We start from the raw sequence: 11,706 nt of genomic DNA on the forward strand, positions 1-11,706 counted from the left end.
GTCAAGCCTTTCACAATGTGTTCAGCTCGGCCCTGCTCTGAGTGGCTGTTGACAAACAGGACTCTGAGGAAGGGTCCTGGGGGGCATGGAAGGATCTTGACACATGAGGGACAGCTGAAGGAACTGCTGGGGTGGGGGCAGTGTAGCTCAGGAAAGATTCTAGAGCCTAGGGTCATGATTCTAGAGCCTAGGGTCATGACTTTTGCTAACCCAATGGGCTCTCTGAAGCTCCTGGCCAGATATGTTTTATCAGTCAGAGTTTTTGATGGTAGGCAACAGAAACTGGCTTTGGTGGTCTCTATCAGTTAGGATATAGTTAGCTGCTGTATTAGGAAAGTCCCCAAATTGCAATAGTCTTACATAGCATAGATTTACTTATTGCACATATAAAGCCCCAAATGGCTGTTCCTGAGAAGTATGGGTATGTGTGTTGGTGGGGAGCGGCGGTGGGGGGGGGGGGGCAGGGGAACTCTGCTTCACACAGCCATATAGATGCCCAGGCCTAAGGTGGTTCCACAATTCCACAGGTGGCTTCCGAGGAGGTCAGCGGTCAATTAGCAGCCTGCAGAGAGAGAAAGAGAGTGGAGGATTATGCAGGAGGATTTTGTGGGCCTGAAGTTGTGTCTGTACCTTCCCTTAACTTTCCATTAGCCAGGAATCAGTAATGTTGCCCCACTCAACAGGAAGGCTATAGAAGGCCTTACAGAACTGACAGGATGAGGGGGCCCCAGCCTTGAGAATGAGGTTTTTCAAGATGCTCCAGGGAGCAAAGAAGCAGGGAGCAATAGATACGCTGACTACTTCATAGCCAGGCAGGCTGGCCACTGTCACCCTACCATGGCTGCCAAGAATTGCCTCCCTTGGCTCCTGGGATCACTGCATAGAAGCAAAAGGGACAGAAAAGAAAATCCACTCCTCAATTTGGAGGTGTTTTGCCCTCAGGGGATCTCACTCCATTATTTTCTGCGTCCTTGATCTATCTGCCCCTGTAAATTCTGAAACAGTAAGTACATAAAAAGTTGCTCAGCATTTTTAGTTCTCAGGGAAATGAAGATTAAAACCATGATGTATGACTACACATTCACCAAAAAAGGATTAAAGTTAAAAACATTGACAAAACGTAGTGCTGACAAAGACAAAGGCAACTGGAACTCATACACTTTGCTGGTGGGCGTATATCATGGGGGTTGCTGTTGTTTATCACTCAGTCGCCTACAACTCTTTGCAACCCCATGGACTGTATAGCCCCCCAGGCTCCTTTGTCCAAGGGATTTCCCAGGCAAGAACACTGGAGTGGATTGCCATTTCCTTCTCCAAGGGAATCTTCCCGACCCAGGAACTGAACCCTTGTCTCGTGCACTGGCAGAATTCTTTACTGCTGAGACAACAGGGAAGCCCCAGAAAGGAGTAACTAGGAAACACTGTTTAGCAATTAAATATACACCTATGCTATGACCGAGTAAGCCCACTCCTGGGTATTTGCTGATCAGAAATGAAGCCATGTGCATGTGTGTGCGTGCGCTAAGTCACTTCAGTCATGTCTGACCCTTCATGACGCTATGGACGGTCGCCTGCCAAGCTCCTCTGTCCACAGGGATTCTCCAGGCAAGAATACTGGAGTGCTTAGTGAAAGTGAAAAAGGCAAATGTGTACAGTAAGGAATTTTAAGAGAGATGACATTCACATAAATTTTACTACAGTGTGTTGTAGCCATTCCCTCCTCCAGGGAATCTTCGCGACGCAGGGATTGAATCTATGTCTCCCGCATTGGCAGTTGGGTTCTTTACCCCTAGGGCACTTGGGAAGCCCTGAAAGGAAGACATATGTTTAAACAAAGATTTGTACAGCAGCTTTATTCATGACAGACTACAATAGGAAACATCGCAAAAGTCCATCATCAGGATAATGGATAAACAACTCTTGCCTGGAAAATCCCATGGACAGAGGAGCCTGGTGGGCTGCAGTCCATGGGGTCGCTGAGAGTCGGACACGACTGAGCGACTTCACTTTCACTATTCACTTTCATGCATTGGAGAAGGAAATGGCAACCCACTCCAGTGTTCTTGCCTGGAGAATCCCAGGGACGGGGAAGCCTGGTGGGCTGCCGTCTGTGGGGTTGCACAGAGTTGGACACGACTAAAGCGACTTAGCAGTAGCAGCATTCTATCCAAACAACAGAATACTTCTCATCAGTGCAGATGAACTACTGATACATATATAGCCATAGATAAATCTCAAATATACAATGAGCAAAAGTAACCAGACCAAAAAATATACATACGGTATGGCCCCATGGATGTGGAGTTCAACAGTAAGAGCTGACTCCATCTGCGGTGACAGCTCAGGATGCAGTGCTTGCCTCTTATCTGTAGGCACATTCGTTCCAAGATCCCCAGTGGATGCCTGAGACCAGAGACAATACTGAGCCACACATATACTATTTTTTCCCATGCATATATAACTGTGATAGTTTAATTTATAAACTAGGCACATTAAGAGATTGATAATAACAATAATAAAATACAATTAAGGTGAGCATTTCCATAGTGTAGTTGTTATCCTTTGTCTCACAAGCAAAAGGTCCCCAGCTTGAAACTGGATGGAAATGTGTAAGGCTTCCTCGGTGGCTCAGATGGTAAAGAATCCACCTGCAGTGCAGGAGACCTGGGTTTGATCCCTGGGTCAGGAAGATCCTCTGGAGAAGGAAATGGCTACAACGCACTATAGTAAAATTTTTGTGAACGTCCTCTCTCTCAAAATTCCTTATTGTACAAATTTCATGCCTTTTCCACCTGCACTAAGACTTGTCGTGTATGGTGACCATTAAGTCTTTTTTTAAAAATAATTCTTTTAAAAGGATATTTATTATTCTTATTAAAATAATAAATATTTATTATTTTATTTTATTGACCGTGCTGCAATGCATGTGGGATCTTAGTTCCCGGATGAGGGATCAAAGCTGTGCCCGCTGCAGTGGGCACTCAGAGCCTTAACCACTGGGCCACCAGGGAAATCTCAGCCATAACTCTTGCAGTTTGAGAGGTGACGGCAAATCTAGCTCAAATTTCTTTTTCCTTCTTCACAATTTCACTGATAAAAGATTCTTTCTTATCTTAGATCTCAGCAACCTCAGCATACAATTTGTTTTCTTTCCTGATTGAGACCTTTCCCTTTTCCCTTTCAGGAGGCACTTTATGGCCTCTCTTTGGTGTTATCTCAACTGTCAGCATCACTATACTTTGGCCACCTGTTCCAAAGAGCTGACTCATTGGAAGAGACCCTGGTAAGATTGACGGCAGGAGAAGGGGACAACAGAGGATGAGATGGTTGGGTGGCATCACCAACTTGATGGACATGAGTTTGGGTGAACTCCGGGAGTTGGTGATGGACAGGGAGGCCTGGCGTGCTGCGGTTCATGGGTCGCAGAGTCGGACACGACAGAGTGACTGAACTGAACTCTTGGGCTTTGGGGCCATTAAGTAAAATAGGGGTTACCTGTACACAAGCATTGCGATACTATGGCAATTGATCTGATAACAGACATCGTTACTAAGTGACTAGCAGGTGGGATACACAGGATGGTGTGAGAATTCATTATGCTACTCAAAATGGCATGCAATTTAAAATTTTTGAGTTATTTTTGGAATTTTTTGAACATTAAAACTTTGACCTTAGGTTAACTGAAATGGTGGAAAGTGAAACCATGGGTAAGGCGTGACTAATGTCATGAAACCTTCTAGGGTGATGAAAATGTTCTCTCTCCATCTGGATGGTGGTCACTGATCAGATGACTGAGAATTTTACTATGTATAATGTATATTTTAATAAAGTACACAAAACTCTTAATATGATAAAAGTTTGGCCTTTTGAGGGGTTATGATGGTCCCTCTCAGGTTAACGGGGGGATTTTCTGAGCTCTGCCTCCTGTCTCTGGGTGTATAGTGGGATGTGCTTCTTGTGAATGCTGCAAGTGGGACATGGACCCAAGTTCAAGACACCTGTCACCTGGCCTCATGGCACTTTCTCGCTCCACTGCACAGCGACCAAAGGTTTCTGCAGAGATTCAGCCTCTCCTGGCCCTTGCTGGCAAACAATATGCCTTGCTGCTGTTTAAACTTCCATTTCTTTGATGAGTGGTGAGGCTGAACTTCTGAAGGATGGTTACTGGCCATTTTCATTTCTTTGTTCAGAGCCTGATGTTTTCTAGGGCCCTCTTCCACAAACCACTTGTCAGCTAACCAGAAAAGAAAAATATATTTCTGACAAGCAAGCATTTCTAAAGGATCTCTTTTTGCAGCAAAATTGTTTTTTCTTCTGTGTTTCTCCCAGGAGGTTTTTAGAGGGTATTTTTTTGGTAATGACAAAAATAACAATTATAAATGAAACTAAATGATGATTAAAGCAGGTAAAATAGGCTCAAATCCCCCAAAATGGACAGCCTGTAGTATTCTAGAGCTCTCCTGAAAACTTTTATGCTTCCCAGAGGCTAAGGGTCCCTGTATAATATGCTCAACCCCTTCTTCCAGATCTACCCTACACACACACACACACACACACACACACACACACACACACACACCCTTGCACACATGCATTAATGTTACTCACTCACAACCCCCCTGCCCACATTTGTGAGTTTAGAGGCTAAAGATGGGTGGGTGCGGAGGAGGTCAGGAGACAGAGGTGCTGACAGCCCCTATCATTCAAGCCGCTCTTCGTCTTACCAGCTCTCTGCCCTCTTCTCTTCTCCACACTCCTTCCTCAGGATGTAAAAAGTCTTCCTGTGTGTCATGCCAGGTGATTTGCCATTGTCTTTTAAGGCCTTGCCCAGAAAATCTCAAACTCCTCTCTAATGTGTTTCCTGACATATTTTTTTCAAAGATGGTGTCCGTTCTGAGAACAGCTCAAAGCCAGGTACTGAGATGTCCATGTTTCTTTAAATGTTATGTCCCCGTCATCATAATAGAACTGCAGCGTCTCTCTGCTTCTGAACAAATTCCAGGCTTGTTCTCCCAAGTCCTGAGCTGGGGAACAGCACTGCGCTATCCTGACAGTACAAATAAGGGTTCTGAGTGGGACTTGGAGCCAAGAAGGGTGAGCCGGGTTAAGACCATGGAGAGACTTCAATGCCAAGGGAAAGGATTTGGATTTGATTATCCTGTTCAAGGATCCATCAGACGATTTAGACCTGGGCTGTGACTGGAACAGAACTGAGCTTCTGGAATTTCACCATTTGGCTGCTGCATAAGTAGCTGGCAAGGAAGGAGAACGCTTAGAGGGGGCAAGGCAAGGAGGACAGGGCTTGCCTTAAGCCAGAGGACAGACCTGGGAGACTTCTCTGAGCAGCAGCCACAGCCTCTGGTAATGGGGAGAGAGAGAGGGGAACTGATGACAGCCTGAGTGTCTAGGGGAGACGCCAGCTCCTCCTCCTGGTCTGGGAGAGTCTGTAATTTGCTAGGCACCATACTTAACCTGAGATAGGACCAGCCCAGGACATGCACAGATCTGAAGAAACTATTAAGTAAGAGTGGCATTAACTAGACACACACGGTATCCGACAACAGCATCATCATTTGGTGAGTGTCTCAGTTCAATTCCCTTGGAGAAGGGAGACAGATTTCAGCTTTCCATCCTACGAGGCTTTTTGTATTCCCCCATGTGATACTTCTAGGCAAATGCATTTACACAGCTCTCTGCATCAAACAGCAAGGGCCAATATTTATTGCATTCTGTGCCAAGTACTAGCTTAAGGGCTTTTCATTTGGATAATTTATATATGTGCATGTATCATCATATATATAATCTTAGATATGCCTCACAGACCATCTTTCATGATGATAGACCGAGGCAGTGAAATTAAGTAGCTTGCCCAAGGTCACACAGCTCGAGAATGCTAGAGCAAGCATCACACCCAAGGGTGCTAATGGGTTTCTTTCCTGAAGAGAACAAAGTCAGGACACAGCAGAACAGGCTTCTGGGCCCAGCTGAGCAGCTGACTAGTGCAAGGTGGGGCAGGTCATCTTTTAAGTGTATGCTCTCATGACGGTGGACAGTGATGAATGTTCACGACCTTAAGGCTGATAGTTTCATAGATATGCACATATATCAAACCTTACAAATGGTACACTTTACTACATGCCAGTCATTATGTGTCAATTACACCTCAATAAAGCTGCTTTAAAAATCTGGTAACTGTATGATAGAATTAAAATATTTGTAGTTTCTACAGGAACTCTTATGTGACCCCACTGCAATGTTTGAGTATGATGCATAAAATTTGTGATTCACTTCTGAATCTAAGTGCTGCTTTGCTCAGAAGAGCAAAGTGTCTCCAAATTAAAACTTGGAGCCACAATGACTCAAGAAATGTTTTGTCATCTGGCATTACTGAAAATAGAACACAAAGTATGCAGTGAGGCTGTTTATAACAATATAGCAATTTTGTTGCAGTAAAGGAAAACAATAAATATGATGGAATAAATATACAACAGTTTCTTAAAGTGCACCACTTAAAGCCCTGTGGGGGCTTTAACACCCCACTCCATCTCTGCTCCAGAAACACTGATTATTTGAAAAGGTCAAATTCTTACACCTTGAAGCTTCACCTGGGCCGTTGTCTATGCCTGGAACTCTTTACCAGTGGACCACAGGGCAGTCTCCTTCTCAACCTCTAGGTCTCAACATGAACATCACATCATATACACACACACACATACACACACGACCTCCATGATCACTCAGATCTCAAGAGAATACTCACACACACACACACACACACACACACACACACACACACCCCTCCATGATCACTCAGATCTCAGATCTCAAGAGAATACTCCTCCTTCGTAGCTCTCATCACAACTCGGATGTGGAGGTTTAGCTCCCGGCTGGCCCCTGTGGGCTCTGAGTCTCTTGGATTTTCTTGCACTCCTCCCCAGTGCTGGGAGGCAGAACGTACTGTCCTGACATGTGAAAGCATGGATACACGTCCTCTCTGGGCTCTGCGACCACACGAGATGGGGTGCCCTGGTGGGAACACTGTAAAGTATAAATATGGAGCAGGCTGACCACTCCCTCACTTTCTTTCTTTCTCCGCCACAATGGGAGGCCCCCCCTAACCTCTGGGGGCAGTCGCTCTGTGTGCGGGCTGAGTTCCAGGAGGAAGTGGGCTCTTGGAGACCATGCCCTCAAACACAAACATCACAGGAGCTTGGGTTTTGTTTGTTAAAGCACAATGGCAGTGGATACCTATCTCAATATGAGTTCTTGGAAAAACTCTAGGAGTGCTGGCAAAACGGGCCCATGCTGGGGGTTACCCAGAGTGCTTAGGTTCAGGTGCTCAGGCCTGGCCAGTCTGTGAGCTCCTCCAGGGCAGACCCGGCCTGTGCTGTACTGCTGCTGCCCAGCACAGAGCTAGGCACACAGTGCGTGCACATCAACCATCTGTTTTGGTGTAACCAAGAAATCCCATCTTGAGAGCACTGGCTCTCTTCTAGGAACACATTAAGTACTTTATATATACTTGTCCCTATGACTCTTTACAATAAACCCATGAAGTCGGTGTTCTTACCCTCATTTTACAGAGGAGGGAATTGAGGTTCAGAGAGAGGTAGTTTGCCCAAAGGCACACACCCAAAGGCTTGGAGAGGCAGACTCTCTCCAAGCAGAAGTCCCTAGGGATAGTCAAACAATGGCCTAGAGTGACAACTGCTGGTTTCAGTTCAGTTCAGTCGCTCAGTCAAGTCCAACTCTTTGCAACCCCATGAGTCACAGCACGCCAGGCCTCCCTGTCCATCACCAACCCCCGGAGTTCACTCAAACTCATGTCCATTGAGTCAGTGATGCCATCCAGCCATCTCATCCTCTGTCGTCCCCTTCTCCTCCTGTTCCCAAACCCTCCCAGCATCAGGGTCTTTTCCAGTGAGTCAACTCTTCGCATAAGGTGGCCAAAGTATTGGAGTTTCAGCTTCAGCATCAGTCCTTCCAATGAACACCCAGGACTGATCTCCTTCAGAATGGACTGGTTGGATCTCCTTGCAGTCCAAGGGACTCTCAAGAGTCTTCTCCAACACCACAGTTCAAAAGCATCAATTCTTCAGCACTCAGCTTTCTTCACAGTCCAACTCTCACATCTATAAATGACCACTGGAAAAACCATAGCCTTGACTAGGCGTACCTTTGTTGGCAAAGTAATATCTCTGCTTTTCAATATACTATCTAGGTTGGTCATAACTTTCCTTTCAAGGAGTAAGCGTCTTTTAATTCCATGGCTGCAGTCACCATCTGCACTGATTTTGGAGCCCACCAAAATAAAGTCTGACACTGTTTAGGGGCCAACAAATTACTATCCTGCCAGTGAGGAAACCCTGCGACCCCCTGCCCCCACGCACCCCAAGCACCAGCTTCGCGGTTCCTGGCCTGGTGCCACCTGGGCACTGGCCCTCTGCCCCTTTCATCCCTCCGGCTCTCACGCTGCAGCTCCGCTCCACACGCAGGTTTCTCCTTTCGCTCTCTGATGGCTGTTCTTCCTCCTCCTACTTCCTCAAGGCAGGTGTTCCTCACGGCTTCTCCTTGACACCATCTTCTTCCCTCTACACATCCTCTCTAGGCCAGCCCTTGTCAGCTCCATAACTGCATGTCCAGCTCAGACCTCTTCCAGCCCCTGGTGACAGCTACTGCTTATTCCTCCCAGAAGGCTGCCCCTGCTCTGAAACCTTCAGTGGCTCCAAGGAGCTATCAGAAGAGGAACAAACTCACAAACTGCTCCCCGAGGCACTCAGGGCTCGATGGCACCCATCTCCACTTCTCTCCAAAATCAGAGGCCTTCATCCAGGCCACTGTGCTCTCTGCCTTTATTCTACTGTCCCTTCAGCACGAACCCCTCCCTCCCACCTCTGTGCCAGGCGGCTCTCACTCCCTGGTCTAAGCCTCAGACCCTCCCCCAGAAGTCCTTCCAGCCCCCTTCCCCATTCATGGGTGGCTTTCCCCCTTCAGCTGACTCTACGGAGAACCTGTTCCAGGCAGCTTTGGCGAGAGCTACTTCTCTGCCTGCTTTGGCTCTCCTGCCACCGTGGGTCACAAGGGGACTCTGATACTGGAAGTCGGGGAGATGCCCAGTCTATGCCTTTCAGTTTTGCCTCTTCATCTAGAAGTCTCCTCAGCTGCAAAGTGACGGGGGTGCAATTGGATTGGCATTTCCCTAGTTTCCAAGTACCACAATTCTTGCTTTCTTCTGCGCCACCCGCCCTATCATATACTTACTTATAAGTTATTACTTACCTTACATATTTATCTACATTTTTAACCTAAATTAAAAAAAATAAAGAGGAAACTTTACATTGCTTTCTGTGACTCCAAAACCAATGTCATTTTCAATAAAGGTTGCAATGAAGAAAAAGTGAATCCTGAAAACAAACAGAATGGATAGAGTAAGTAATGTCTATACACAGCCTCAAATCCTCCCATGCATAGGAGGCAACAAATGTCCTAGAACTTCAAAGGCTTTGTAAAAGGTAAACAAACCTGGATGCTAGCTGAAGTGGTATAGAGAGATTGTAATCAGTAGTAACTACTGCAATAAGGAAAAGAGATCAGCATGAACTGAACTCTGCTTTAATCTGCACAGAAATAGCTGGCTATTTTAAAGTGAAAATGAAGGAGAAGGGAGGGAGGCAAGGGGGGCGGTGCTCAGGAGAGTCAGAGACGTGAAAAATTACCACAGGTCAAGTGTAAATTCAACTAGGCCAATAGCGTCTGCTAGCTGATATTACTGAAGTTAGAATTCAACTGTCCCACGGAGATCAGAAGAGTTAGAATTCAACTGTCCCACGGAGATCAGAAGACAGAGGCCCCGCCCTCAGGGGCTGGCTGGAACAGACAATAAAAATCTTTGGCAGCCCTGAGTTTCCTCAGGCAAGCAGTCTGGGGCAGTGTTGGTGTCATCTTAGGGAGGCAGTCTTGAGCAGTTAGAAACTACGTTAGTACGTGTTTGAGTCTTTACAGGTCAAGGTTGAGGCCAAGGTGGAGAAAAGGGCTCCGAGGAGCCTGGCTAGAGTTTCATAAAGGAAAGAATCTTTGTCAGCTTCTTCAGCTTAGATAGGGCTTCCCTGGTGCCTCAGTCGGTAAAGAATCTGCCTTCAATGTGGGAGATTCAGTTTCAACCCCTGGATCAGGAAGATCCCCTGGAGAAGGAAATGGCAACCCACTCCAGATTCTTGCTTGGAGAGTTCCATAGACAGAGAAACTGGTGGGCTACAGTCCATGGGTCACAAAGAGCTGGACATGAGTGACTAACACTTTTCAGCTTAGATAAAAGCAAAAAGAACAAAATGCATCATGGTGCGATGAGACCATGTGCCAGCTGCTTGAGGAGGTCGTGAGGCAGATACTGTTAATATTATCCCTATTAAAAGGCTGAGGAATCTAAGGCTCAGTTAAATCGCCTGCCCAAGGGCAGGCAGCCTGATGTAGCAACTGGAACCTAGGTCTCACTGATTCCAGAGTTCACAGTCCCATTCTATGCATCTGGGCTCTGACCACTCACATAGGCCCTTCCTGCCAGTCGCTGGTTCAGACTACTGAATCTGGGTAAATGTGTGGTGCAGGGCAGTGGCTCTCAGCTCTGGCTGCACGCTGGAATCACCTGGAGAACTTGAAAAGGACTGACACTTGGGTTCCACCAAGAGAAGTTTGGATGCGATTAGTCTGGGGTGCAGCCTGGACACAGGGATTTTTAGACGCGCCCAAGTGATCCCCATGAACAGCCAGGTTTGAGATCCACTGTCTTAGAAGCCTTCAGTCATCATCCCATTTGATCCCTGCAAGAGCCCCGTGGGGGTGGCAGGCAAGTGGCAATAACCATGCCCTGCTGATGAAGAAACAAGTTCAGAGAGGCTAAGGCTTATCTAGTTAATAACATCTGGATATGGAATCAAGCTTGTTGACTTCCAGCTCTGAGCATTCTCTGCTCTCCAGTGGTCTAATTGAGAGGGGAAAAGCAATGTTTCCAAGAACAAAAATGAGCAGCTTAATTTCTCTTGGAAGTTAAAAGTCATTTCTCACCCCCACTGACTACCTGGAGGAGGGTATGGTGCTCGCCTCAGCCACAGGACCCAAAACGAGGCCAAGGGATCCCAGGAAGGTGAGCAGCGGCCTCCCCTTCCTGACAGCGTTCCACCCGCAAAGTCAAGGCTGGGCTGGAGCAGAAGGCCTGCAATTCTCTGATAGTGCTGCCTGCCACGCCCACGTCACTACAGTGAGTAGCGATCCTGGTTCCCAGGCACCCACCGGGAGCTGGGCACAGCGGAAGAAGTCAGGGTCTTGTTACCGCACCAGGCAGGGAGGGTCCTGCTGCAGTCTCCAGAACCACTCTCCTACCCGACTCCCCACGCCCATTGCGCCCACCAGCCTGGACCAACCTGGGTGGTTCGGAGGAGGAGGGGTCTCTGCCCACCTTTGGGAGACATAGGGGATGTCACTGCTCCTATCTAACGGGCGTCATCTGGGGGACGTCACTGCTTACTCTTGGGAGACTTCAGGGGTTCCCAGTTGTGGGTAGTTGAGAGACCACCATCCACAGCTGGGGCCAGCAAAGCACCACTGTACGCACCTGGAAGGGCTTTGGCTCACCTCAGCCTTGAAGATGCCCCAGGGGGGTGCCAGCAGCTGCAGGGCCTCGGGAAATGCGGCCCTAGCACAGTAGAGGGC

General features: G+C 47.4%; 1 long non-coding RNA gene across 1 annotated transcript; it reads right to left on the reverse strand.

The window, feature by feature from the left end:
- Positions 1–352: 352 nt before the first annotated feature.
- LOC138423788 (uncharacterized) lies at positions 353–11,313 on the reverse strand. Its single transcript, XR_011250444.1, has 3 exons — positions 8,391–11,313; positions 2,282–2,403; positions 353–562 (listed from the first exon to the last, which is right to left on the reverse strand). It is a non-coding gene; the product is annotated as an uncharacterized lncRNA (long non-coding RNA).
- Positions 11,314–11,706: the final 393 nt, after the last annotated feature.

This window comes from Ovis canadensis, chromosome 18 (assembly GCF_042477335.2).
Source record: "Ovis canadensis isolate MfBH-ARS-UI-01 breed Bighorn chromosome 18, ARS-UI_OviCan_v2, whole genome shotgun sequence".
Lineage (NCBI taxonomy): Eukaryota > Metazoa > Chordata > Mammalia > Artiodactyla > Bovidae > Ovis > Ovis canadensis.